The sequence below is a fragment of the Pinus tabuliformis genome, chromosome 2_1 (genome assembly GCF_031772625.1).
Source record: "Pinus tabuliformis cultivar Carrire ecotype Pingquan chromosome 2_1, CPIR1, whole genome shotgun sequence".
NCBI classification, from domain to species: domain Eukaryota; kingdom Viridiplantae; phylum Streptophyta; class Pinopsida; order Pinales; family Pinaceae; genus Pinus; species Pinus tabuliformis.
In genome coordinates this window covers 810798032-810824684 of record NC_142299.1, presented here as the reverse complement: position 1 = coordinate 810824684, position 26653 = coordinate 810798032, and positions in this window count along the sequence as shown.

Sequence of the window (26653 nt, the reverse complement as noted above, 5' to 3'; positions counted from 1 at the left end):
AATTATGGTTTGTTGCAAATGCTATATGGATAACGCAGGAAATCACCGATGATAATATAAAGAAGGCTCAATTGGTTACCGCCTGGTAGGATTGCGCGCTAACCTAGTACATTAATTATTGTACTGACAATCCTCGTGCATCGCTAGCATAAACTTAGACGACTTTGAACAAAGAGTTTAGTAAACCCAAATCCGACTCACAGTTGGTGATTGAATTTAAAGAGACCATGATGAAGGTTGAGGAGATGCCTTGGGACTTTGATCATAGGTTGAAGTGCCAAATCAGACGGGCTAACATGTAGATCTCACATAGCCAGCATTGTGACTAGTTTATAGAATCGATTCTGCCCCATTTGAGAATTTCTTTGTCACAACAGAAGATAGATACACATGCAAAAGCCTTGGAGATCGCAATGAGGCTGCACGCATCACCTATTCAGGACACAAACCTAGGGGTGCAGCAGATCCACTCACAATTAGCAAGCCTACACCTAGAATTACAGAGTTTGAAGAAAGACAAGGAGACTAAGCCTGACATGCACGCAGAAGTTTGGTGTTTGAAGTGAAAGGGCCACGGGCATGATAAGGATCATTGTCTTGTGTTCGCGAATTATATTTTGGGGTGGGGGGGTTATTACCCTGAAGCTGAAAGCCCCAACAGGGCCAAGCACGGGGGCCGCGCTATGGTGTGCCATATCTCAAGTTACTGGGCAACATGCGATGGATAACTACAACTTGCTTCAGAAGTTTATTCAAACACCTCAGCTATTGTTCTATAATTTCTGCAAATCTGTGGGTCACGATGAGCGCCACTATCGAAGCTATGAGTCGAGGATGGAAAGAACCCCTACTTACCGTATGAAAGCAGAGACTTGGCCTCCAGATCAAGGCACCGAGGGAGCATGCGGAGGTTTTCAAGGCCTAGGATGGGGGCCGAGGAGGAGGACTTGGTAGAGGTTGCAGTCAGATTATCTGCTACGATTGTGGACAGCCATGGCACTTTGCGCGATATTTCCAAAATCCTACACACCCGTCATGTCAATACTGCAGATAGTTCGACCATACCATAGAAGAATGCCCAATGTTAATAGCTAATATGAAAGAGAAGAAAATGCAATCTACGTAGAATTTACAAATGATGAGGGCTAAGCCCCGCGAGGAAGATCAAAGCGTTAATATTGTGCTGAGAAGTGGAATGAAAACTAGCACTGATAAAGGTAAACAACCTAAAGAAGATGGATGGGTCTGCAAAGCTCCAGAGAAAGAAGTCAACTTTGATATGAATCACGCTAAGGAAACATTTATGGAAGCCATGAAGAGCTTCGCTGAGGCTGTAGAAAAACCTATAGATTCACAAGCTCATGTAATCTACTAAAACAAGAGACAATAATCTACTTCTACTCTTTACAGTGGAAGCCCTTAAAGATTGAGAAAAAATAATCAATAGAGGAATAGAATCAAAGATACATAACAGAATAAATTTCTGGGGAAAGCCACATCTCAAAACTCCACTATCTATTTTGTATTAATCAGGAAAATCAAGATGAAATTACAATGCTTGTTCTCTCTAGAACAGTCCCAGGACTCAACAAATTCAATCTCCAACTCATAAGCAAGCTCAAGGCCAAAACTTAGCCTCTTCATGAGCTCTCCAAGTCTCTATTCCAATGTGTAATTCCTATGAAGGATAGCTTGTATTTAAAGGGAAATAAAGCCTCTAAAAATAGCGCAATCCCTCAAGGATCAGTTCCTGAATGCATGCACTATCAATGCAACTTAGAAAAATCTAAAACAAATAGTACACTGTCCTTGCACTCTAGTCTCAACTGGGTCTTTCTCAGAATCAACATGCATGATTTTTTGATGGTGGAATCTTCAGTTAACTAGAGTAGCACTAATTAGGTCACTAGTGTCCCAACTAACTGTTTACTCACTATTAGTTCCTGAAACTGATTGGAACTAATTTAACTGGACTTAACTCAATAAACTGAGTTAACTAATTACAACTCATTCATAACTCATCCTGAACTCCTATAAGTTAGGGAGAACATATACATGTCTTCTAAAAGACTTCCAATTCGAATTTCTTAATTACTTAAGTTAATTAAAATTAATTAATTATTTTCAAATTTCTATGAGAAAATAATTCTATTTTAATTCACAGTTTAATTTAAGGACAAATTAAAATGGAATTTCTTGTTGCCATTACTCAACTCTCCCTCTCAACGAGAAAGGGATTATCCACTGCCCCGACCCTGTCTCTGTGAAACTCGAATTTACATTTTGGCAATGCCTTTATCAAGATGTCAACATCTTGGTCCTCAATCGGAATGTAATATAACAACATGATCCACCTCAATACACAATCTATGAGATGATGATACCGAATATCTATATGCTTCGACCGATCATGAAAAACTGGATTTTCAAAGAGTTTGATACAACTCTGATTACCACAATAAATCATTTCCAGATCCATCTGTTGAACAAACAAACCAACCAGGATCTTCCTCATCCAAATAACCTCACATGCTGCTTGACTTGCAGCCATGTACTTTGCCTCTGCCGAACTGAGTGCAATCGATTTTTGTTTCCTGCTGTACCAAGAAACTGCACCTGACCCAATACTAAAGATCCCTCCTAATGTGCTCTTCCTATTAGATGGAATCCTCGCCCAATATGCATCGGTGAAGCCTTGAAGCTTTACTCCCTCTGTCTGTCTGTACCACAACCAAAACTGAGTAGTGCCTCTGAGGTATCTCAATACATGCTTTGCCACCTTCCAATACAACTTGGTAGGCCTAACCATCGCTTCACTAAGCTAGTTAACTACATAACACATATCTGGTCATGTTTTCACCAAATACATGAGTGAACCCACAAGCTACCTGTAGACAGTAGATTCCACTACTTCTCCTAAAGTAGCATCCTCCTTCCTCCAGTTACCAGCTAGAGGAGTCTCCATGGGTTTACTACTGTCCATGCAGAATCTCTTGAGTATCTCATTTGCATACTTGCCTTGAGAAACAAACAAATCCCCATCTCCCTTCCATACCTCCATGCCAAGAAAGTAATGCATGAGCCCCATGTCCTTCATCTCAAACTCTCTTGCAAGATCCTCCTTGCAATATTTGATGAGATTCTCATCACCTGTCAGTATGAGATCATCTACATAAAGTACAATGATCAAAAGCTTACCTTCCACCACTATGTGATATAGGTTCGCATCTGCTTCACTCTTCATGAAGCCCAACCCAGTGAAGTAGCTATCTATCCTAGTGTACCAAGCACGGGGTGCTTGCTTCAGCCCATACAACGCTCTCTTGAGTTGGCACACATGTGACTCACGGTCTAAGGTTTCAAAAACTTTGGGCTACTCTATGTACACCTCTTCCTCAATCATGCCATTGAGGAAGGCAGTCTTCATCCATCTGATGGATCTTCCAACCCATCTATGCAGATAGTGCCAAAATAGATCTAATTGATGAGTACCTTGTAATAGGAGCAAAGGTCTCGTCATAGTCAATCCCATCTACTTGTGAAAAGCCACGAGGCACAAATCTAGCCTTATGCTTCTCCACACTACCATATGCAACTTTCTTTACCTTGTAAAGACAACGGGAGCTCACAACTGACTTGTCCTCCAGTCTCGGGACCACATCCCAAACACTGTTTCGAACTATGGAGTCATACTCCTCCACCATCGCATCAACCCAAACTGGCTGCTGCACTGCTTCCTGAAAGGAAGATGGCTCTGTCACAACACATGCACCCATAAGTGCCATGTATCCAATGTACCTCTCTAGTGACCTCCTCTATCTACGCTGAGAAGAGGGTGCTCCCACATTCTCCCGTGCATCATCCAAAAATCTATCAGCCTCTCTAGTGCGCTTTCTTCCCTCTCTGGAAGACTCTGCCTGAGTGGATGTCTCCACTCCCGGAACCTCTGCATGTGGCTACTCCACATCAATCTGAGGCTCCTCAACCTTAGGAACTAAAAGTTCCTCCTCCGCATGTAGCTCAAGCTCCCTCTCAAGGGATACTCACATGGTATTCTCCTCATCAAACTTGACATCCATGCGAACCACTATCATCCGACTGGTTTGCATGTACACCCAATAGTTCTGGGGATTATTAGTGTACCCCACAAATATTCCCAACTCTGTTGTTGGCTCAAGCTTCTTCCGTGCATATTTTGTCACATGGAAATAAACCGATGACCCAAAAATACTGAAGTGACCAACATCTGGCTTCTTACCAGAATAAGCTTCCTCTGGTGTTTTACTCTCAAGTATCCGATGTGGACTATGGTTCCGAACATAAACCGTTGTGTTGCATGCTTGAGCCCACAAGTGTAGTGGTAGTCCCTGATCATGCAACATCGCCCTTGCTACCCCTACTATGCTCTTGTTCTTCCTCTCAGCAACCCCATTTTGTTGAGGGTTATGAGGTGTCGTCAACTCTCGTTTAATCCCTTCCACTGTACATAATTTCTTAAACTCATTGGAGACATATTCTCCATCGTTATCACTCTGTAGAGCTTTAACCTTCTTGCCTAACTCTTTCTCAACCAATGCTTTGAATTCACAAAACTTTGTGAATGTCTGATCCTTTCTCTGCATGAAAAATATCCAACATTTACGAGAATAGTCATCTACAAATATAACATAATACCTGTGTTTGGTGGTGGATACTGTCGAGAATGGTCCACACACATCTGAATGGACTCTCTCCAGAATAGACTCTGCTCAACTATCTCTATCTCCAAAGGAATACTTGGTGTATTTTCCCAAAGTACAACCCTTGCATGTATCAACTTTCTCAAGCGTACCTTTGGGAAGACCGGTAGCTATTTGCTAAAATATCTTCAAAGCCCCATGATTCAAGTGGCCCAATCGCCTGTGCCACAACTCACCGACTTGTCAGCTCAATATATTTTCCGCTTTTGAACTCAAAGCAGCACAATCCTCTACCTCTATCTTATAAAGATTCTGAACTGGAATCCCTATCTTCTTTACTTGACCCGTGGCTACGTGTCGAAGGAACGCCTTTCCTTTCGAAAATATCACATCATAGCCTCTATCATCAAGCATGGCAACATATACCAAGTTCTTCGTCAGTCTAGGTACATGCATAACATTCTTCAAGTTGAGTGCAGCCGCATGCTCCCTCTGAAAGGTAATAGTGCCCACACTGGTAACACTATACTTACCGTCATCACCCATCTCAATATGCATCTTGAAATATTTCTCCTCTAGTTCACTGAATAACTCTTTGTCACCAGTCATGTGGAAAGAAGCTCCACTGTCTAAGTACTAGACACTTCCCATCATTGAAGACACCATGCATGCATTGAGGGAAAAGTCCAATGTGAATTGGGAGGCTAAAGCCTCACTCGCCGCTCCTCTTGAGGACTTCTCCTTGGAATTATTCAATGGACAATTTGTAGCAAAGTGGCCCATCTTGTGACAATGAAAGAAACTTTCGTCATGTCCTTCTTACCTCCATGATAAGAATTTGATTTGGAATGAGAAATTTTACCTTTCCCCTTCCTCGCCTTAATTTCTAAGGCATAGTTCTCTTCATCATCAGTCTTTGATGAAGACCCATCCTTGGTGTTCCTCCTGATCTCATCCCGCATCAAATCCGACCATAGTCGTTTCCAATATGGCAGCTTCTCCCTACCATTGACAGAGTCCTGATAACTATGCCAACTCTTTGGGAGTCCAAGAAGAGCAAGGCTCACCATATCCTCCTCAGAAACTCTGATTCCAACACTTCCAAGATCATCCCTGTTATAGACATTTTTGGGCACTGCAACCCCAAGCATAAAATGTCCATAAACCAAGGGCTCCCAAGTCCCTAAAAGTGTTGTTCCAACCCCTAAAGGAACAAGGTCAACTGATTACAGCTTCTCCCAGAAGTTCTCCATGAAAAACCACTCAGAACTGGTCAAAACAGAATCATTTCACCTGCTCCATAGGCAAAGTGCGTTGCATCTCACCTAAGTACACTCTGTGGGTGCGTTGCATTTCAAAAATCCCTTCTATGGGGTGCGATGGGTGAGAAGTGACAAATGGCAGTGTCAATCCGCGAGGTGGAGAGGCATGGAATCTTCCAAAAACTTCTCCTGTGACACTTGCCTCTCTGAATTCGACCAAGGATGAGTAAGAGATCATCAATCTCCAAGTGGAAGCAAGAACTATTAGAGGGAAGACACTAATCAAATCACAAGTTGACTCATCTCCCTTACAGATATCTATATATGGATCCCTCATCCCAGAGATCTAGAGGTTGGAATTTTTCATCTTGTGAGGAATTGATGTTGGTTTCTTGAGGCAACATCATAGTGTTGGGTGATCTAAGCTTTGCATGAGGTGAAGAAGGGCTTACTTGCTGAGAGGATGATGCTGGGTCAGAACAACTGGTTGTAACTCTCTTGGCTCTTTCTTGGTTATCAATAAAGCTATTCAAGTTTTCCTCCATACTCTTGTGTCATTTATGTTTCATGCATTTGTATGGTCAATTTACATCTGATCCTAGATTGTTTATGATAATAGATCCATATTCTTGTATAGTGTTATGCTGCTTTGATTCTACAGGTACTTTGTGAAGATGGGTGTACAAGGAAGCAAGTAGCAAAGGACTATGAGGAGAGAGGAATTGGACTAGGAACTAAGCGCAAGACAGAGGTTGGTCTCCTTTATTCTTCTCTCATCTATATTTCATAAAGGAAAAACGAAAGTAGCTTTACTTTGTTTGTTTCTAAGGTAGCTACCACACCTTAGTGGGATTAGCAGTTCTGCATAGACACTTTTCCCTGTAACAATCCCGACATTGAGTGAACTTGGTTAAGTACTTTGGAATCCTCTCGTTTTTCTCCATCTTGATTTTACGAAGTTTATCCTTCAATGCCAACTTCCTTTGATCACTGCTATTCTGATATAGGTTTGTCAATGTTTACCACATAGCATGCAGAGTTTCCTTTCCATGGGGACTCAAGACAATGTGGTCTCAAAATCCCTCAAGGATTATTCACCTTGCCTTTTCCACACACTTCTTCCATTCAACCAAGTTCTGTGCATCCCTAGCTGCTGGCTTGGGGACTTCTTGATCAATGAATTCCTTCAAGCCATTATCTTCTAGCACAACCTCCATCCCATCCCTCCAAGCTATAAAATTTGAGTTGCCTTCCAAGGCATACTCAAGCCTCAACCCATGGAACACCATCTGGTGATCCTGAAGTATGTATGCAAATTCGACTTTCACCTGTAAGCCAGAAACTCAAAACTTCGAAATTTCCTCTAGAGAGCTGATTTTAAATCAACGATATATCCCTCAACCGAACTCCGATTCAGCCAATTTCTTTTTTGAATTTGGGTAAATTTTCCCAAGGAATCCAAATATTCAATTTGTTTCTGAAAATGGTTCACACAAAGTCTCAAAAATTCTCTGTAAACTCTCAGCCCAAGAAACAATTTTGCTCCGATACCATGTAGAAAATCCTGTAGATTCACAAGCTCATGTAATCTACTAAAACAAGAGATAAGAATCTACTTCTACACTTTATAGTGGAAGCCCATAAACATCGAGAAAAGAATAATTAATAGAGGAAGAGAATCAAAGGCACAAAACATAATAGATATCTGGGGAAAGCCATAGCTCAAAACCTCACTATCTGTTTTTTATTAATCAGGAAAATCAAGATGAAATGACAATGCTTTTTCTCTCTATAACAATCCTAGCACTAAACAAATTCAATCTCCAACTCATAAGCAAGCTCAAGGCCAAATATTAGCCTCTTCACAGGCTCTCAAAGTCTCTATTCCAATGTGTAGTTCCTATGAAGGATAGCCTGTATTTAAAGGGAAATAAAGCCTCTAAAAATAGCGCAATCCCTCAAGGATAGTTCGTGAATGCATGCACTATCAGTGCAACTAAAAAAAATATAAAAAAAATAGTACATTGTCCCTGCACTCTAGTCTCAACTGGGTCTTTCTCAAAATCAACATGCATGAGTTTCTGATGGTGGAATCTTCAGTTAACTAGAGTAGCACTAATTAGGTCACTAGTGTTCCAACTGACTGTTTACTCACTATTAGTCCCTGAAACTGATTGGAACTAATTTAAGTGGACTTAACTCAATAAATTGAGTTAACTAATTACAACTCATTCATAACTCATCCTGAGCTCCTATAAGTTAGGGATAACATATACATGTCTTCTAAAAGACTTCCAATTCAAATTTCCTAAATTAATTAAGTTAATTAAACTTAATTAATTATTTTCAAATTGCTATGAGAAAAAAATTCTATTTTAATTCACAGTTTAATTCAAGGACAAATTAAACTGGAATTTCTTGTTTCCATTTATCAACAGAGGCGTCCACCTCAGGAAGCCCAGACAATATGCAAGAAATTAGTGCATTAGCAGAGGTTGATCCTTCTGTACTCACTACGTTTTTGGAGACCTGCATGAAGCTGCTGCGCAATAGCAAGGTTGTGGAAGGACTGTAGGAATTAATAAATAAATGCACTAGTAAAGAAAAGGCCCCTGATGAACACCACATGGTTAGAAATATTGGTAAGCATAAGTCATGAACAAGTGTTGGGTTGTGTTATATTCTTTCCACGACTAGCCCACCTAGTTAACCGGGGGTTAGAGGGGGGGCGGAGCGCCCCCTTTGTTGTGCTGATTGCGTAGCGGGGGGTTCATAAGGGGTTTGAGGGAGTGGGTTTCCCCCCTCTACGCGTCTGGGGTAGCGCCCTAGGGAAATTTTTTTTGGACACTATATTAGGTGGGGTGAACCTACTTATGGATTTGTGCATGGTTTTTCGCAAATGGTTTTGGGCGCGATGGTTTTCAATCCATGGTATTGGATGCTTTGACATGTATATGTATGTATTGTGACATTTAAAGGAACATAATGAAAAATCAAGCTTGTAGTCCCGGTTATGTGTTATGCTCTCGCTATTATTTATTTTCTATTGTTAGAATTCGTATGCAGGTAATTTTTACAGGGTTAAAACCTACATTTGGTATCAGAGTTGTTTTGGCTTCAAGGGGACACCTTTGTTGTTGAGGGTTTCGCTCAGGCCTGTGGTAGACCCTGTTCATTGGGAGATCTGCAAGATTGATTTTAGTGGTGAAAGAAGATGGCGAGCAATGGAAAGATAGAGATCAAGAAATTTAATGGTCAGAGTTTTGAGTTATGGAAACATAAGATGGAGGATCTGTTGGTAGATAAAGATTAGTGGATCACGGTAGATTCAGGTACTAAAACAACGGGAGTGTCTGATGAAGAATGGAAGAAGTTGGATCAAAAGGCAAAGAGCACAATACAATTGTGTGTCTCAGATTCAGTATTGTTGAATGTATCAGGGGAAGCTACGGCTAAGGCTTTTTGGCTCAAGTTACGGACTTTGTACCAATCTAAGTCTCTGGTGAATAAACTGTTCCTACGGAAAAATCTATATAACCTGAGGATGAAAGATGGAGACTCGGTGACAGAGCATCTAAACGCATTGAATACTGTGGTAAGTCAGTTATTATCTATTGATATTAAAATTTTAGATGAACATAAGTGCATTAGTTTGTTGTGTTCTCTACCAGATTCGTGGGATAGTCTAGTTATTGCAATAGGTAGTAATGCAACTGCCTTGCAGTTTGATGAAATAGTTTCATCCTTGCTAACGGAGGAGATGAGACAGAAAAAATATGGAGAGCCAGAATGGTGATGCCTTAACTATATGAGGATGGTCCCAAAACATAAAAAAAATAAGTAATCGTGTGGGAGATCTAAATCTAGAGCGAGATCTAAATCTCCAGGAAAACCTATAAAGGTGTGCTGGAAATACAGAAAGGAAGGACTATAAATCTAAAGATCCTGACAAAGGAAAGGGATCTGATGTGGCTCCTTTTGCAGAGGCGAAAACCACCTCAGATGAAGGTGGGGATGTATAATTTGCTTCTTCAAGTACACATGTATATCATGAGGCATGGTTGATTGACTTAGGTGCATTGTTTCACTTCACTCCACATAGAGAGTAGTTCTGCGAGTATGAGAAATATGATGGTGGTGATGTCTTCTTAGGGGATGATAGGAAGGCTAGAATCGTTGGTCATGGAAAAGTAAAGTTGAAGTTGCAAGGTGGAAGGGTTAGAACACTTCTGGGTGTTCTGCATATTCTTGCATTAGCCAAAAATCTGATTTCTGTAAGCAAGCTGGATGATGTAGGTTTAAAAATAGTGTTCGAGAAAGACACCTGCAAGATGGTTTAGGGAGCACTGATATTGATGCGAGGATTTAGGATTGGAAATATGTACAAGCTGCAAGGTAGAACTTTTATTGATGGGTGAAACAGTTCTGTGGTTCCTGAAAGTGGAGAAAAAAATCTAGTGGTCTCTGGAGAAAAGACCATGCTATGGCATGAAAGACTTGGACATATCGGAGAGAAGGGCCTTCAAATACTTCATGGTAAAGGTATGGTAGAAGGTATGACTAATATCTCTCTTGATTTTGATTTCTATGAAAATTATGTATATGGGAAGTAGAATCAGGTGAGTTTCCCCTTTGGTGGTAAGAGGGCGAAACATATATTAGAGCTTGTGCATAATTATGTGTTTGGACCTGTGAAGGTTCCATCACTAGGTAAGTCTGTGTACTATGTATCATTTATATATGACTTCTTAAGGAGTACATGGATATATTTCCTCAAGAATAAATTTGAAGTCTTTGACAGGTTTAAAGAATTGAAGGCTCTGGTGGAAAACCAGACAGAGAAGAAGATAAAGGTGCTGATGACAGATAACAATGGAGAATTTTGCAACAAGGAATTTGAATAATTATGTAAGAAGTGTGGTATAGCACGACAAAAGACTACTCCATACACACCTAAGAAAAATGGAGTTGCAGAAAGAATGAACAATATGTTGATGGAAAGGGCAAGAAGGATGCTCAGTGGTGTCAGTTTAGGACAAGAATTCTAGGCAGAGGCGGTGGAGACATCATGTTACCTGGTCAACAGATCACTTTCATCAGCGTTGGAGTATAAGACTCCACAAGAGGTATGGACTGGTAAGAAACCCTCTCTTTCACATCTGAGGGTATTTGGATGTGATGCATAGGTACATGTTCTAAAGGAGAAAAGAACGAAGTTGGATAGTAAAACTGAAAAGTGCATCTTTATTGGGTATAAGGATTGTTTAAAGGGTTATAAGCTTTGGAACCCAGTAACAAGGAAGGTTGTCTTGCCAAGATGTGGTGTTCAAAGAGGTGAAAGATGGTATTAAACATGAAGTCCAACCAAAGGAACCTGAGAAGATAGAGTTTGAGCTTAAGGAGGAAGAATCAAACTCTACAGTAGAAGAGGAATCAGAAGATGAAGAGCCACAAACTTCGGGTGTGAGAAGATCAGTTTGAGAAAGAAGGCAACCAGAAAGGTATAGTCCATTCGCTTTCTGTTCAAATTTTTCTTTATCTATTACTAATGATGATCCCAAAATTGTGAAGGAAGCAGTAGATTCAGAGGATGGAAAACTCTAGAAAGATTCCATGGTTGATGAAATGGCATCTTTGCACAAAAATGAGGCTTGGGATCTCGTGGAGTTGTTGACTGGAAGGAAACCCATTGACAGAAAATGGGTGTTCAAGAAGAAGACAAATGTAGAAGGAAAGGTGGAGAATTACAAAGTTTGGTTAGTAGAAAAAGGTTATTCCCAAGTGTCGGGAATTGATTTTGGTGATATTTTTTCTCCTGTTGCCAAGGTAGCTTCTATTAGATTACTTTTCTCTATTGTTGCTGCTTTTGATTTTGAGGTAGAACAGATGGATGTGAAGAAAACATTTCTTCACGGGGATCTAGAAGAGGAGATCTACATGAAGCAACCAGAAGGCTTTGCAGTGAAGGGTAAGAAAGAACAGGTATGCAAGTTAAAAAAGTCTCTGTATGGGCTAAAACAGTCACCAAGGATGTGGTATCAGAAATTTGATACATTTATGTGGGAACTTGACTTCACCAGAAACAAAGCAGATCATTGTCTGTATTTTAAATTAATTGGTGACTGTGTTATTTATCTTGTCTTGTATGTGGATGATATGTTGCTGGTTGGAAATGACAAAGAAGTTATCCAGGATTTGAAGACCCAATTGTCCTCTAAATTCGACATGAAAGATCTTGGTGCTGCAAACTATATTTTGGGCATGGAAATTAAAAGAGATTGGGAATATAGGAAGCTCTAGTTAAAATAAAGGAAGTATGTTGAGACAATACTGTAGAGGTTCAATATGCAGGATAGTAAACGGTGAAGGTTCCTATTCCTGTAGGTGTAAAGTTATTTGTTAAACAGTTTCCCAAGACGCAAGAAGAGGAAGAGGACATGTCCTGTGTTCCATATGCAAGTGAAGTCGGTAGCCTGATGTACGCGATGGTTTGTACTAGACCAGACATTGCACATGCAGTGGGAGTATTGAGAAGGTTTATGTCAAAACCAAGGAAGGAGCATTGGAAAACAGTGAAGCAGGTTTTCAGGTATTTGCGTGGCACTAGTGATTATGGTTTGTGCTACCAAGGAAGACCAGGATTGGATAGAGCTTTGGATATTCGTGGCTTTGTTGATGCAGACTGGGCTGGAGATTTGGATCAGAGAATATCTACAAGTGGGTATGTGTTTAACCTATTTGGAGGTGCAGTCAGTTGGATGAGTAAGAAACAATCTGTAGTGACACTATCAACTACAGAGGCATAATACATGGCAGCCACTCATGCAAGCAAGGAAGCAGTTTGGTTGCAGTGATTGTGTTCAAGTATGGGGTTAGTACAGGGAGCTATAAGGATAGACTGTGATAGCCAGAATGAAATTTTCTTGGCAAATAACCTTGCTTACCATTCAAAGACAAAGCACATTGATGTTCAGTATCACTTTGTGAGAGATATGATAGAAGACAAAAAGGTGTTGCTGGTAAAGGTGGACACTTTGAAGAATATTGTAGATGCATTGAAAAAATCTATGAGCTTTGAGAAGTTCTCTTGGTGTAGAGAAACAATGGGCATTGCAGGGCTGGATAAATGACTAAGCTCTCTTGTGGATCCTTGTGGAAAGAAAACAACAAGTGGGAGAATGTTGGGTTGTGTTATATTCTTTCCATGACTAGCCCACCTAGTTAACTAAGGGGTTAGAAGGGGGGCAAAGTCCCCCCTTCGTTGCGCTGATTGTGTAGCGGGGGGGGTCATAGGGGGTAGGTAGCCCCCCTTTATGGGGTCCGGGGCAGCGCCCCGGGGAAATTTTTTTTGGACCCTATATTAGGTGGGGTGAACCTACCTATGGATTTGTGCATGGTTTTTCGCACTTGGTTTTGGGCGCGATGGTTTTTGGTCCATGGTATTGGATGCTTCGGCATGTATATATATGTATTGTAACATTGAAAGGAACATAATGAAAAATCAAGCTAGTAGTCCCAGTTTTGGGACCTAGGAGAAAATCTCTGTGTATATGTGTTTTATGTGTTATGCTCTCGCTATTGTTTATTTTTTGTTGTTAGAATTCGTATGCAGGTAATTTTTACGGGGTTAAAAACTACAACAGGGTGAGAGATGTGGCTAACAACACATATAGGTGATTATGAAATGGACTAGGTCATCTTGGATCTAGGGTCCGATGCGAATGTTCTACCGAAATAGACATGGGAAAGGATGGGGAGACCTGCACTATAGTGGTCTCCGATTCAACTCAGGATGGCGAATCAGTAAAAAATCATCCCCATGGGACGATTATATGGAGTAACAGTTGATATTGAAGGTGTAAGTGCAGTAGTAGACTTTGAAGTTATAGAAATTATCGATGACAATAATCCTTACCCCGTGCTCCTAGGAATCAACTGGGCTATTGATATGAATGGGGTCATTAATTTGAAGAAAAGGACAATGTCATTTGAAATAAAATCACTTCGGGTTATAGTGCCATTAGATCCTGCAGAAGGAGCACGCTATACTGAACCAGTCCACGACTATGAAGAAAGTGACGACGAGCTGGATCAAATCTATAAGATAACAACGTGAGATCAGGACTAGATCAATCCAATGGTAGATGGATGGATTGCATGGGACCGGGAGAGTTCCTGCACCTCTGATTCAGACGAGGAATTAGAGAATTGGCAGAATCACTTACATGAAGTTTCTACATTGCGATGCAATATGATGACAAAGTCGCTGCGTTGTGTTTCATCGGAGGTAAGAAAGTTACCTTATTATGATGGTTTAACTGGCATAGATATATTTTTAGATGACTTTGAGAGTGAAGTCCCTGACGATGACTACTTTCAAGCATTGGAGTTAGCACTGCACACTACCCCTGCACGATGGTGGGGTACACATAAGGATAGTTTTGCTAGATGGAGAGATTACAGAAGAATGATGAAGCTACGGTTTGGGCATGCTAATACCAGAATGACTGAGAAGTATAATGGAAAGGATGATCTGCGCGATCACCTGGAAAAATGGACTAAGGCATGGGGGACAGAACCACAACCAAAATGGGTACACATATTTTTTCATACCTTGGATACAATCCCCATGAACTGGTATCTTGAAACGGAGCTGATCCAGGTGGCTCTAGAGACACACACAGGACAAAGAGGGCTTATGAAAGCTTGAAAACCAAAGTGATAAATTTTTTTTCGAACCAATACCAGAGCATAGATCTAGTCATCCTAATCGCAGTGGTGCAAACGGTTCGTCAATCCGAGATCGTATGAGGGAGAATGAGCCAGTCAAAGTTCTAGTCAAAGTTAGGCTATGAGCTAGGTTTAAGTGTCTTGCAAATTGACTGAGTCCTGAGCATGGAATCTAGCTCTCGAAGTGGGAGAAATTGTTGCCTCTTTAATTTTTCTAATAACCCTTATGTTAGATAAATTAAAAAAAACGCCCTATTTAAAAAAAAAAATAAAAAATAAAAATAATAAATGTGGTGGCGGGCCACCACCCCCGGCACCCCCAAAACCATATAACACAAAAATTAATAATTGGAAGGATCGATGGCCATGACCCCGCTGGTCCAACTGCACCCACCAAACCCGTTACATAACAAACGTATATATGGGGTTGGCGTGGGCCACCTCTGGTGGACTCAGCCCACACCCCCCCCAACCTTCACCATGTATAGCGTATGGAGTATGAAGTTTCAGGGATCAAACCCGCCCGACCCACGTGGGCCGACCCCCACCGGGTGGCCTCATGTAATGCACCAACAACCAACACAGTACCAACGTACCATATCATATCACGTACCAACAAAAACCAACGACGCTCCAAAATTTTAATATGACACCAAAATAATTAATGCGCCCGTTTAAATATGGTCGGAGGATATGGGGCGGGTCGCCCAATGCAGACCCGACCCTGAGAAAAAATACACTTGTGGGTTTATTAAAACCCATAATATATTAAAATGGGAGGGGCGGGGTTTGACCACCCGACCCCTCCTTAACAAACTACTAATCTAACCAATGTGCCAAACCAACTTCTTGGTTAATCCGCCCGGGAAATAATATAAACCCAACATTTGCTCAGTGCACCCAGGGGGAAGATGGAGGAACCAGGAGTGGGCATGGAAAATGAGGCAGAGTTAATTTTTAATTAATTTTTATGTAGGTGGAACCATGACTGGGCAAAATTTCCAGGAGGGTGAAATTTTCATAGTGTCCAAATTGGACAAACTTTATGTCGATCTTACACCTCTTAGCGACCCGAACCCGATGGCAAATTCAGTTTCCTGATCTGAGCAGTAGATTTGCAGAGGAAGTAGAGGAGGGAATATTTAAGGAATCTAGGGGGAATCTAAAAGATTCCTTGAGCCCCAGATTTTCATTTTCTCAGAATTCAGAAATTTGACAGTCGATTTTTCACTATTTGACACCAAAAATATGATGGTGCATTCAGATTTTCCATTTCCTCATTCTATTTTTCGGCCACTTTTCAATGTGGAGTGCAGGTGTCAACATTCATGTGCGAGCAACCATTTCATGAGATTCGACACCGTGAGATCGTTGGCATGAACAAATTCAGCAGCTTGACATCCTTTTCTTCAAATGGCACCTGGATGTGAGGTATATGCAGTGTATTCATGTACTTCATTTTCTATGCATTGTGCTGCACAGATCCCTGTTTGATGTTTGATGCGAGATCTTGTTTTCATACTTGCTTCATGATTCCTGCTTGATGTGATGTGGAATCATCTGTTTGATGTACTTGTTTTCATGATTCGTCATGTTTTCTTTGAGATCCTTTTGTTGTCATGTTGATGGGATACTCATGTTGTCACCATGTATGTTTTTATTGAGATCCCTTTTATGCCATGTTGGTGGGATACTCATCCTGCATGAGTTTATGTCATACTGATAGGAGTCCTTTTTGATTGAGAGTTCCTGTAGTGGAACATCTCTTGGAGCCACTCCTGCGTGAGGGAATTTTCCTTGTATGATAGGGACATCACGACTTATGTATATCATCAGTATTGATGACACTTAATGCAGTGGCCTACACCATCTTGACACTGGGGCCCGGAGACGTAGTCCCTCCTGGATGAACTTCGTTATCGATGGCTTATGTTTTCATGTGTTGATGATTGTCATGTTCCTCTCTTTTACAAAATGCACATGTATTCATTTATGTTCTTTGAAAAATGAAATTTAACGCATCACAAAAGTAAAAGGTATTGGTAGGGTCCTTTGTCACACTTGGACCTGGATCAAGTGGTATCAGAGCAGTCTTTGCATGAATGTGAATTGCAAGTGTGAACAATGGAACGTGCAGCGATAGAGGATGAAAAAGCGATGTATGAGACCATGCTCAACATTTCCCAAAGGGTGGAAATAATGTATGAAACTCTAGAGAAAGAGACAGAGGAAAAGGAGCGATTGCAGCTTCAGTTGTAAGCCACAGAAGAGGCCCTGGAAGAACTGAAGCACAGCAACCAAAATCCTCAAATAGAGAACGCTGAATTGACGATGCGTCTACAAGAAGAGAAAGAGGAGAAACAAAGTTTGCTATGACAACTGCAAGCAAAGGACGAGGCCTTGGAAAAGCTGCAGTGTGACCCATGTGAGGTAAAATGTAATTCTCTTAATTCATGTATGTGTCTTGATGATGATTTTGTTTTTTTTGAAAAGCACACCACAGGAATTGGCTCCAAACTATTGAAGAAAATGGGGTATGAAGGAAAAGTCTTGGGTGTTAATGGCCAAGGCAATGTCAACCCCATCAAAGTAGAGGAATTACCTCGTCAGGCAGGACTTGGGTATGTCAAAAAGAAAGTTTGGGAATGCATCGAGTTAGCAAGTGAACCACCAACAACAGATGAGGAGAAGCCCTCATCAATGCTTTCCAAATCGACAGAGGAGGTAAAATATGTTGATTTCCTTTCAGTTTTGACGTTACATAGTATGACTTCTGTTGGAGATGTGGAGATCCCAATTACAGGCACAAACACGAGGCTCCTTACCAGGATGAGGCACAAGGAGGAAAAAGAATTTGGTGTTAATAACTAAGGGATAACCCAACCATTGGAGGTTATGCAGAGAGCTCAATTTGCAAGCTCGAGATACACTGAAGGAGAATGCTCGAAGGTATCATATTCTTCCGAGACATCGTTGAAATCATCGAGGAAAGAGAATGATTGATCCAAGGGGATGTTGGTGTCCACCCACCTATCCCACTTGGACCCCCACAACTATCTCTTTCAATTTTTCAGTTTCTGTAATTGTAGTACAATTTAGTATTTTTTGCAGTTTTTCGGGTCCTGAACTTCCGGAGCCGTTTTGAGGCCCTAAATGACGTTTTTTGGGAAATATGGGAGAAACATGTATCCATGCAGTGATGTTGCTCTTTCCAAAGTTGTAGTGCTTGGATAGATCTTTCTAACAAGCTATTGTACGCATCAAACGGAGATCGTATGCCAAAGTTACAAACCCAGGAAGTTGATGTACGAATTTACCCAAACGGGTCCCACAATTTGGCGTTTCATCTTCTATGGTTAGTTTTTTGGATGTTAAGGGTTTTCCATTGTTTCTCAATAATAAATAGGCCTTTGAGCCTCATTGTAACAAACTTTAGAGGCATGTAGCCACCACATCTCTTATTAGAGATAAGCTACCATCGCTCTAGCTCGTTTATTTCCATTTCTGTTTGTAAGCATATTTCAGTATTTTACATTAATGAATGAAGTATTATTTCCGCTGCATCTCTGTGTTTATGGTTATCTCTGTAATTTGTTGTGTCAGAGCGGTTTGATTTTTCTCTGTTTTTCTTTGCATGTCCCTAATGATGTCGGGATATAAGGAATTAGGGCTTGAATTGGTCGAACCTTTGCAAGACTAGCCCCGCAAATCCCGATAGCCTCCCATGGCGGAGGAAAAGAAAGATGAGGGGGCAGGAGATCCTATCAAAATCTTACTCTAAGAAGCCCTTGACCAACAAAGGAACGCGATGATGGACAACTTTTCCCAAATCCTTCAGCGGCTACCTAGAGGCGAAACATCGGCTTCCAACAGCTACTATGGAAATGCCACACCATTTAAGGTACAAGTTAATTTTGAAATCCCCATATTTGAGGGTCAAATAGACCAGATGCTATAGATAAATGGTTAAATACGCTAGATGGGTATTTTTATGTTCATGATTTTTCTAGTCGGGAAAAGATTATTTTCGTTCTTCTCAAAGAAGACCACCACGTCAAGGACTGGTGGGAAACATACTACGAGCAGAAGGATGAAAGTACGGGTTTACTATTTTCATCTGCACCCACTTGGAATTCATTTTGGGATGCCATCAAGCAGCAGTACTACCTTGTCAAAATATAGGAGGACAAATGCATAAAGTGGACCACGCTGCGGCGGGGAAGGGACCAAGATGTGCCAGAGTTCACAAAGATTTTTCATACCCTTCGCACATAGTTGGGTATCAAGGATTCTGAGCTGCATTTGGTACTCAAATACCACGGTTGCCTACACAGATACATCCAAGAAGAGATGGAGTTCCTGAACATCTCCTCGCTCGGCACGGTGTACCGATACACTGTCAAAATTGAGAAAAAGTTTAAACAGAAGAAGTGAGACATTGGATCTGCAAATCTAAAGCAAGGGAAAGGCTTCCCTAAGTTGCAGAACCAAGGAAAAAGCCAAGACGGGGCAACCCAAGACAACCCGTCAAAGCTGCAGGAAAGGAACAACACCATGAAGTCGAAGAAGGACACATGAAAATGGTATAAGTTCCATAAGAGTCCCACTCATAACACAAGCGAGTGTCAGACCAAGCAGTCACTGGTGGCCGAGTTGAAGGCTTCAGAATTAGATGCATGTTTCGACCCTGAGTCAACACCCAACAAAGGGAATAGAAAAGGGAAGAAGATCATTGATGTGGAGCCCAGCAACACTGTTGCCACCACCAAGATCTAGAAGAATGAGCCCGAAGATCTAGAGGAGGGGGAGCGTCTTTTCCACTCACAAATGTGGGTGAAGGGTTCGCCGCTACAATTCATTGTCAACAGTGGCAGTCAAAAGAACCTCATTTCAGCAGAGGTCATGAATTGGTTGGGCCTATCGACTACACCACACCTGCAACCGTATAGTATCGGGTGGCTTCATGAAGGATGAGATCTCCTGGTCCGCCAGCAATGCCACCTTCCCTACAACATCAAGCCCTTCATGTTACTAGGAAAACTAGTGTCTATTCAGAATTGCTAGTCCCACTAAGACACGTAGCTATCTTAGAAACAAAAAAACTAAAGTCACTTATGCTTTCATTTACGAGAGATAGATGAGAAAGAAGCAGAGAGTACCAACCTTAGTCTTTCGCTTGGCTCCTTGCTTGTTTCCTTTCCCCTTTGACAGAATCTCGCCACTGCTTCCTTACTTGTCCCGCTTCAAAGAGCACCTGTAGAATCATAGCAACATAATGCCATTAAAGCATAGAGATCTATCACTGTAAACAATATAGGATCAGATACATATTGACCATAAAAATGCATATATCAACACAATATTCAAAGATACACAAGAATATGGAGGAAAACTCAAATAACTTTATTGATAAAAGTAGTAGAAGAGAGGATTACAACCACTTGGTCTAACCCAGCGCCATCCTCCCAGCTTGAAAGCCCTCTTCACCTCATACAAAGCAAGATCACCCAACAATGTCTTCAAAGAGAAACGAACAACACTTCTTTGCAAATTACCCAATTCCAACCTTTGGATCTCTGGGATGAGGGATCCATATATAGATATTTGTAGGGGGGTGAGTCAACTTCTGGGATTTTGATTAGTGTCATCTCTCTGATAGTTCTTGGTTCCACTTGGAGATTTCATGATCTCTTACTCATCCCTGGGCGAATTCAGGGAGGCAAGTGTCAAATGAGCAGCTTCTAGAAGATTCTCAGGGTCTCCACCTAGAAAACTACTTCCATTTGTCTGCTCTCGCTAATCGCACCCTACAGAAGGGATTTCCAGTATGCATCGCACCCTTAGCACTGGGCAATTTGTATGGTCCTACTTTGACCAGTCCTGAGTATTTTTTCATGGAGAACTTTTGGGAGATGATGTAATCAACTGACCTTGCTCCTTTAGGGTATGAAACAACACTATTAGGGACTTAGAAGCCCTTGGTTTATGGACATATGTGATTGGGGTTGTAGTGCCTAAATGTCTATAACAGTTGCCCCCTAAAGCATGAGGTCATAAATCTTTTGATGTCGGGTGAAATGCTTTATAATGAGGATCCGAGGTTTTTCGAACTGGAAGGTGACCTATAACAAGATACAATACAATACATTGTATTCATAATATTTTCATGATCTAGCTGAGGCGGGCATTCCCATGCTCAGCTTGATAAATTCATTTTCATGTTCATAGGACATACAATCGTCTGTGTGTAGACTGATGATTCTGGTAGAGCCATCATCCCTTAGTTTGGATGATTATCTATGCAACAATGATGTACATTTGATGTCTTTATTTTCCTGAATATATCGCAGCCCGGATGGATGAAACTAGATCCGGGAACCTCAAAACTCGTTCAATCTTCACCCGAAAGTACAAGTCAATCCATGTGAAAAGATGTTCTGATTTCGAACATGGAAGGACATCACCTAATTACCAGCCAATGATGTAAGCTGTTAATAGGCGCGAGAGGAATCACTGATGATGATGATGACCCTCAAGGTACTGTAATACAATTCATGTGGTGTGAATACATGAGTCTATGTCGAACACCACGCAAAATCTTTTGGTCGAAGGCCATTAAATTAAACTTGTCGCCGGAAGTGAGAAACTTGCCACTGACGCATGCAAGCTTCAAAGTGTTGAAAGGGTTGTCCCTAGGTCGGCTTCTTGGATAATGAGCTGATGTCGACAAGAAGTGACCCGTCGTAGGAGGGCATTAATAGATCCCACATCTATGACACAGAACGGAGCAAATGATTTTGTAGAGGTGAAAATGATTTGATGATACAAGGTTTAGGGTGGCGGTCATGAAAGAATGAAGCATGAAGGTATTGTAGCGGATGAGACACAAGCTGGGTAGGTGAATTCTCTGAGTGACTTCTCTTGAAAATATCAGCGACACTAAAATGGATAGGTAGCGTTAACCCCAAAAGTGGATGGTACAGTGGACCAATGGTAATATGACTGGTGAATAGAATAACCCAACCCGACTCAATCATGGTGATGGAGTGAAAGTGTCATGTTCAAGAGCGACCTGCTGCCAATAAAGTTTCTTCAAGTTTTCTTCCCAATTTTCCCCAGTCATTTCTGACCAGTACCTCTTTATTTTTGTCAAGCTTGAGAAGGATAACATATGCTTGTTCTATAATTTTCCCTTCGGGCAAACCCGTCGCTATGTTTTAACGAGCCTAGCGACAGTGAAACTCGCTCTTGTCTGAATGGACAAGTTTGTCGCTATTGTTTTAACGAGTTTAATGACAAGGATAATTCAGTCCTTTTCAATTTTAGAGAGTCTGAAAAGAGACGGAAAGGAAAATCCAATATTCCTTTTTCGTAGTATAATCCCTTAAGTCCGAAAAAGTATAAAACAATATGAAAGGGATGAATTTTTGACAGTTTTAACGAGCCGAACAAGACAAACGCTCGATATTTTTGTGTAATAATCCCTCAGGTCCAAAAATATTAAAATATAGAGGAGGGATGTCATTCCCAATCACTTTATCGAGCTGGAGAGGCCAATTGCTCGACAATCTTTTCATATTTTACGAGTCAGATGAAAAGAGCTTAAAGGAGACTCGTTTTTGAAGAACGAGTGATATTCTCGGGTAGCAGTTGGTTCCAAGTAAGCGTTGGAACTTTCTAATCATGGCAGTGTTAAGAAGATGGCTAACAGAATCACTCGTCGCAGCTGTTCCTCAAGAGGGGTAAACAATCAAATGGAGGTGAATGATCGGCTAAAACAGAGTGGAGGTGATAGTAAGAACACGACCAAGGCTCAAAAGTTGATGATAATGCATTCACAATGGTTATTTACCGGAAGTGGGTTCATTTTTTAATGAGCTTAAACTCTAGTGGAACATATGCTCATTGCTAGGTTTAATTTTAACGAGCTTGAACTTCCCGTAAAACTGCTCGTGATAATGGTCATTGATATTCAATTCACCGTTAACACTATGTTCTTTTGACGATCGTACTACCTATTCAATTGCTCCATCAAACTGATTAGAAATAAGGACATATGCTTGAAAAATTAGTTAAAAAACTAATACCCTACTTAAATTACGTGAAAGGTAACTTAAAAATAGTTTTTTACCCCTCATTTTACCATTTCATTTGGAGTTGTGACTGTTGGAGCTCTGGAGGTGTTTTCCCCCTTGATTTTCATCAGCTGATTCCAGGAGATTCTGTGGATGATTTTCGGCGCCGTCTAGACCAAGTAGGAGCTAAACCTGAGCTCTTCAATTGCATTCTTTCCTTTTTGAATTCTGAGCATGTTTTCCTGCTTTTCTGGGCCCCTGGGGTTTGAACATTTCATTCTGCCCCCATCGCACCTAGTATACATCGAAAGGTGCGATGCATCCTAGGCTGGCCACTGGCCAGTTAGGATGCATCTCACCTAGTACACAGCTAGGGTGCGATGGGCGCAAGGAGGAAAACTTTTGCACTGATTTTTCATGGAAATTTTGCCTGTTTTTTGCCAAATTAGGATCCTAATTCTTCTCTTGTTTGTTTTTCAGAGATTCATCAGAGCAAAAATGGTTGTTACATGGTGTGAATGCAAGCATGAAGAAGAGGACATGGTTGCCCTACATGATCCGGGTACGGTAACTGCATTGCGGAACTGTGGCTTGCTCAAGTTCTTCCGCATGTCTAGCATGAGGCAACAAATCAACTTGTTGCAATATTTCCTCGATGCATGGGATCCTACCAACCAAGTGTTCCAGATAAGAGGCAAATCCATCCCCATGACTGTTGAGGACATCTACTTCTTGACCGATTTATCGAGGCGTGGTGCCCCTCTCTCACTATCAGGTTCTGCCCGTGGGGGCGAATCTGTGAGGGATTATATTCGCCGATATTGTAGAGAAGGATCTCAGCCGAGCAGGGACGGCAAGATCAGTATCCAAGATGTCACTGACTGGTCCTTGAGGACTATTTTATTCACCTTTGCTAGATTGGTTGGTAGTGCGGCCCTTCACTTGGCCAACAAGACCTATATGCAGTACACCTTGGAATGCCTCGAACCCAAGGTATTCAACTGGTGTGATGTAGTACTTCCATTGATCAAATAACAACTTACCAAGGTGAAAAACGGAAGATCTAAGAACTTTGGCTATGGTTCTATTCTGACCACTTTCGCCTTGGAGAGGATCCCACTGATGCAGCCCCAGTACATCTCACTTGGCCTACCACCACCGACTGAGCCACGAATGCAGAGATGGGTTGACCTTATGGCCAAACATGCTGGTCAATCACAGGTTTCACTCTTTGATGCTTTCTTTGAGTGGTTCAACCATCAACAGATGGTTTATGACGAGTATCCATATGCTGGGATGGATTTCCGGGGTGACCCAGATTTGGTGTTGCCGGCTGGCGAGCAGTGGGGTGTCATAGGTAAAAATCTCTGACCATATCTCTATTTATTGTTTTTATAATGTTCTTGTGTTTTTCAAATGTTTATCAAGATTAATCAAAACTTATGTGCTTATGCAGATATCGGGCCAGTGCGACTAGCAGCACGTCTAAGAGTAGCAGCTGCCATTCCAGTAGGAGAGGCTGTAGAGAGGGCCATTCTTCATGACCTGGATGTATCCGAGACCCTTGCAGTGTTGCAGGATAAGATCGAGGGTCTCACCCTTGGTATTCCGAACATGAGGACCGATGAGCTACCTTTGAGATTATAGCGCCATACCACTGGCGTGCCGAGCCGATGGACTAGGCTCTTGTGCATGATTGCACAGTCGGTGACTAGTTATCACCAGCACCATTAGATTAGGGCGCCCCCTTGAATTTTGAGTTTTTGGGTCATATGACCAAATTTGTCCTGGACATAGAACACTATGTACAAACTACAAACAGTTATATATATATATTTTTGATTTTCGGAGCTTTATTTTGGTTAAGTTATATGATCCTGATGCAGTTATTGATAAAATGCTTTTCTTTTACAAATGTTGCAAATGTCTATCTAACACATAATTTGCTAATGAATCGGTTAATTTATAAGTTTTTGGAAATATGTTGATATTGAATAGAATCAAATTGCCTTTCCAAAATCTTGACCCTTAGGAACATGCGATAGATAGTTGGATTCCGAATGGAATAGATGCCCGTAAGTTGTAGAATGACGAGTTGTGAGTCTAGCCTGACGACAAGTCAGCGTATGCCATGCATGATGGCATCAGATAGGAGTTCTATCAACGCACTATATTCAACGATGTTGTTCATTGATTGACCAATACACACCCCTTTGAAACTCACTAACTCATCGCTTGGATCAAAGATGGCTCAAGCTGTAGAAGATAGGTTCTGCATACTACGAGTCGCCCCGTCGGCATATCCAACAAACGATTCCAATGGCTTCGACATCTGCAACAAAATGCAAAAGTGGATTACCTAACCAAAATGATCACTCTTAATGAAAACAAAAATGTAACAAAAGCATATGAAGAGGTTACCATGCTGAGTCAAGCATAGTAACGCTTAAGGTACAACCCGTTTCAGGGTTGCAACAGTGGAATCCCATCATAATCTACTAGCTCGTAGGCTCCTTTTGCTAATGCACGCTTAATAATGTAGGGACCCTTCCACAAAGAATGGAACTTACCTGCTCCCAATTTATCAGATTCTTGATCCTAAAGCAATACCAAGTCACCTTCTGAGAAAACGCGGGGTTTGATATTCTTGTCAAATTGTGCTTTGACCCGTTTCTTATGTGCTTTGTTAGCCAAGGCGGCGTCATGATGGGTTTCATCCAGTTGGATTAACTCTAAGAAATGAGCCTCTTCCTCTGAAGTTCCGGGGAGGAGGTCAACTGCGAGCTTGAGAGACGAAATTTCGCACTGAACTGCTAAGATCGCTTCTAGGCCATACACCAGCTGAAAGGGCGTAAATCCAGTCGCATTTCTTACCGATGTTCGGTATGCCCACAAGGCTGAGTACAAGATTAGGTGCCAACTTCGTTTATGGACTCCAATCATCCTTTGCAGCATGCGTTTCAGGACTTTGTTGATTGCCTCAACTTGCCCATTAGCTTGCATATAATACGAAGTAGAGCTATCGTGGGACAACCCTAATTTGGCGGCCAATTCAACCATCATGTGATTGCAGAAATGCGATCCATGATATGTGACTATAGCTTGTGGTGATCCAGGTGGATATTGGTGGCCACCTGCCAAGTCCACCTGGACTCCCACCATTGTTTCTCTCAGCATTTTCATTTTCCTTAATTTTAGCACAACTTACTATTTTTAGCAGTTTTTCGGGTCCTAAACTTCTGGAGCCGTTTTGAGGCCCTAAACGACGTTTTTTGGGAAATTTGGGGGCAACATGGGTCCATGGATCGATGTTTCCCTCCCAAAGTGGTAGTGCTTGGATAGATCTTTCTAATGAGCTATTGTACGCGTCAAACGGAGATCGTATGCCAAAGTTACGACCCCGGGAAGTTGATGTACCAATTTACCCAAACGGGGCCCACAGTTTGGCGTTTCATCTCCTAGGGTTAGGTTTTGGAATGTTAAGGGTTTTCCATTGTTTCTCAACAATAAATAGGCCTTCGAGCCTTATTGTAACACAGTTCAGAGGCATGTAGCCACCACATCTCTTCTCAGAGATAAGCTACCATCGCCCTAGCTGGTTTATTTCTATTTCTGGTTGTAAGCATATTTCAGTATTTTCCATTAATGAAATGAAGTATTATTTCCGCTGCATCTTTGTGTATATGGTTATCTCTGTAATTTGTTGCGTTCCTGTTTAAATCCGGATCAGTGGTATCAGAGCGGTCTGCTTTTTCTCTGTTTTTCTTTGCATGTCCCCAACAAGGTTAGGATATAAGGAGTTAGGGCTTGAACTGGTTGAACCTTTGCAATACCAGCCTCGCAAATCCCAACGGCCTCCCATGGCGGATGAGAAGAAAGATGAGGGGGCAGGAGATCCCATCAAAAT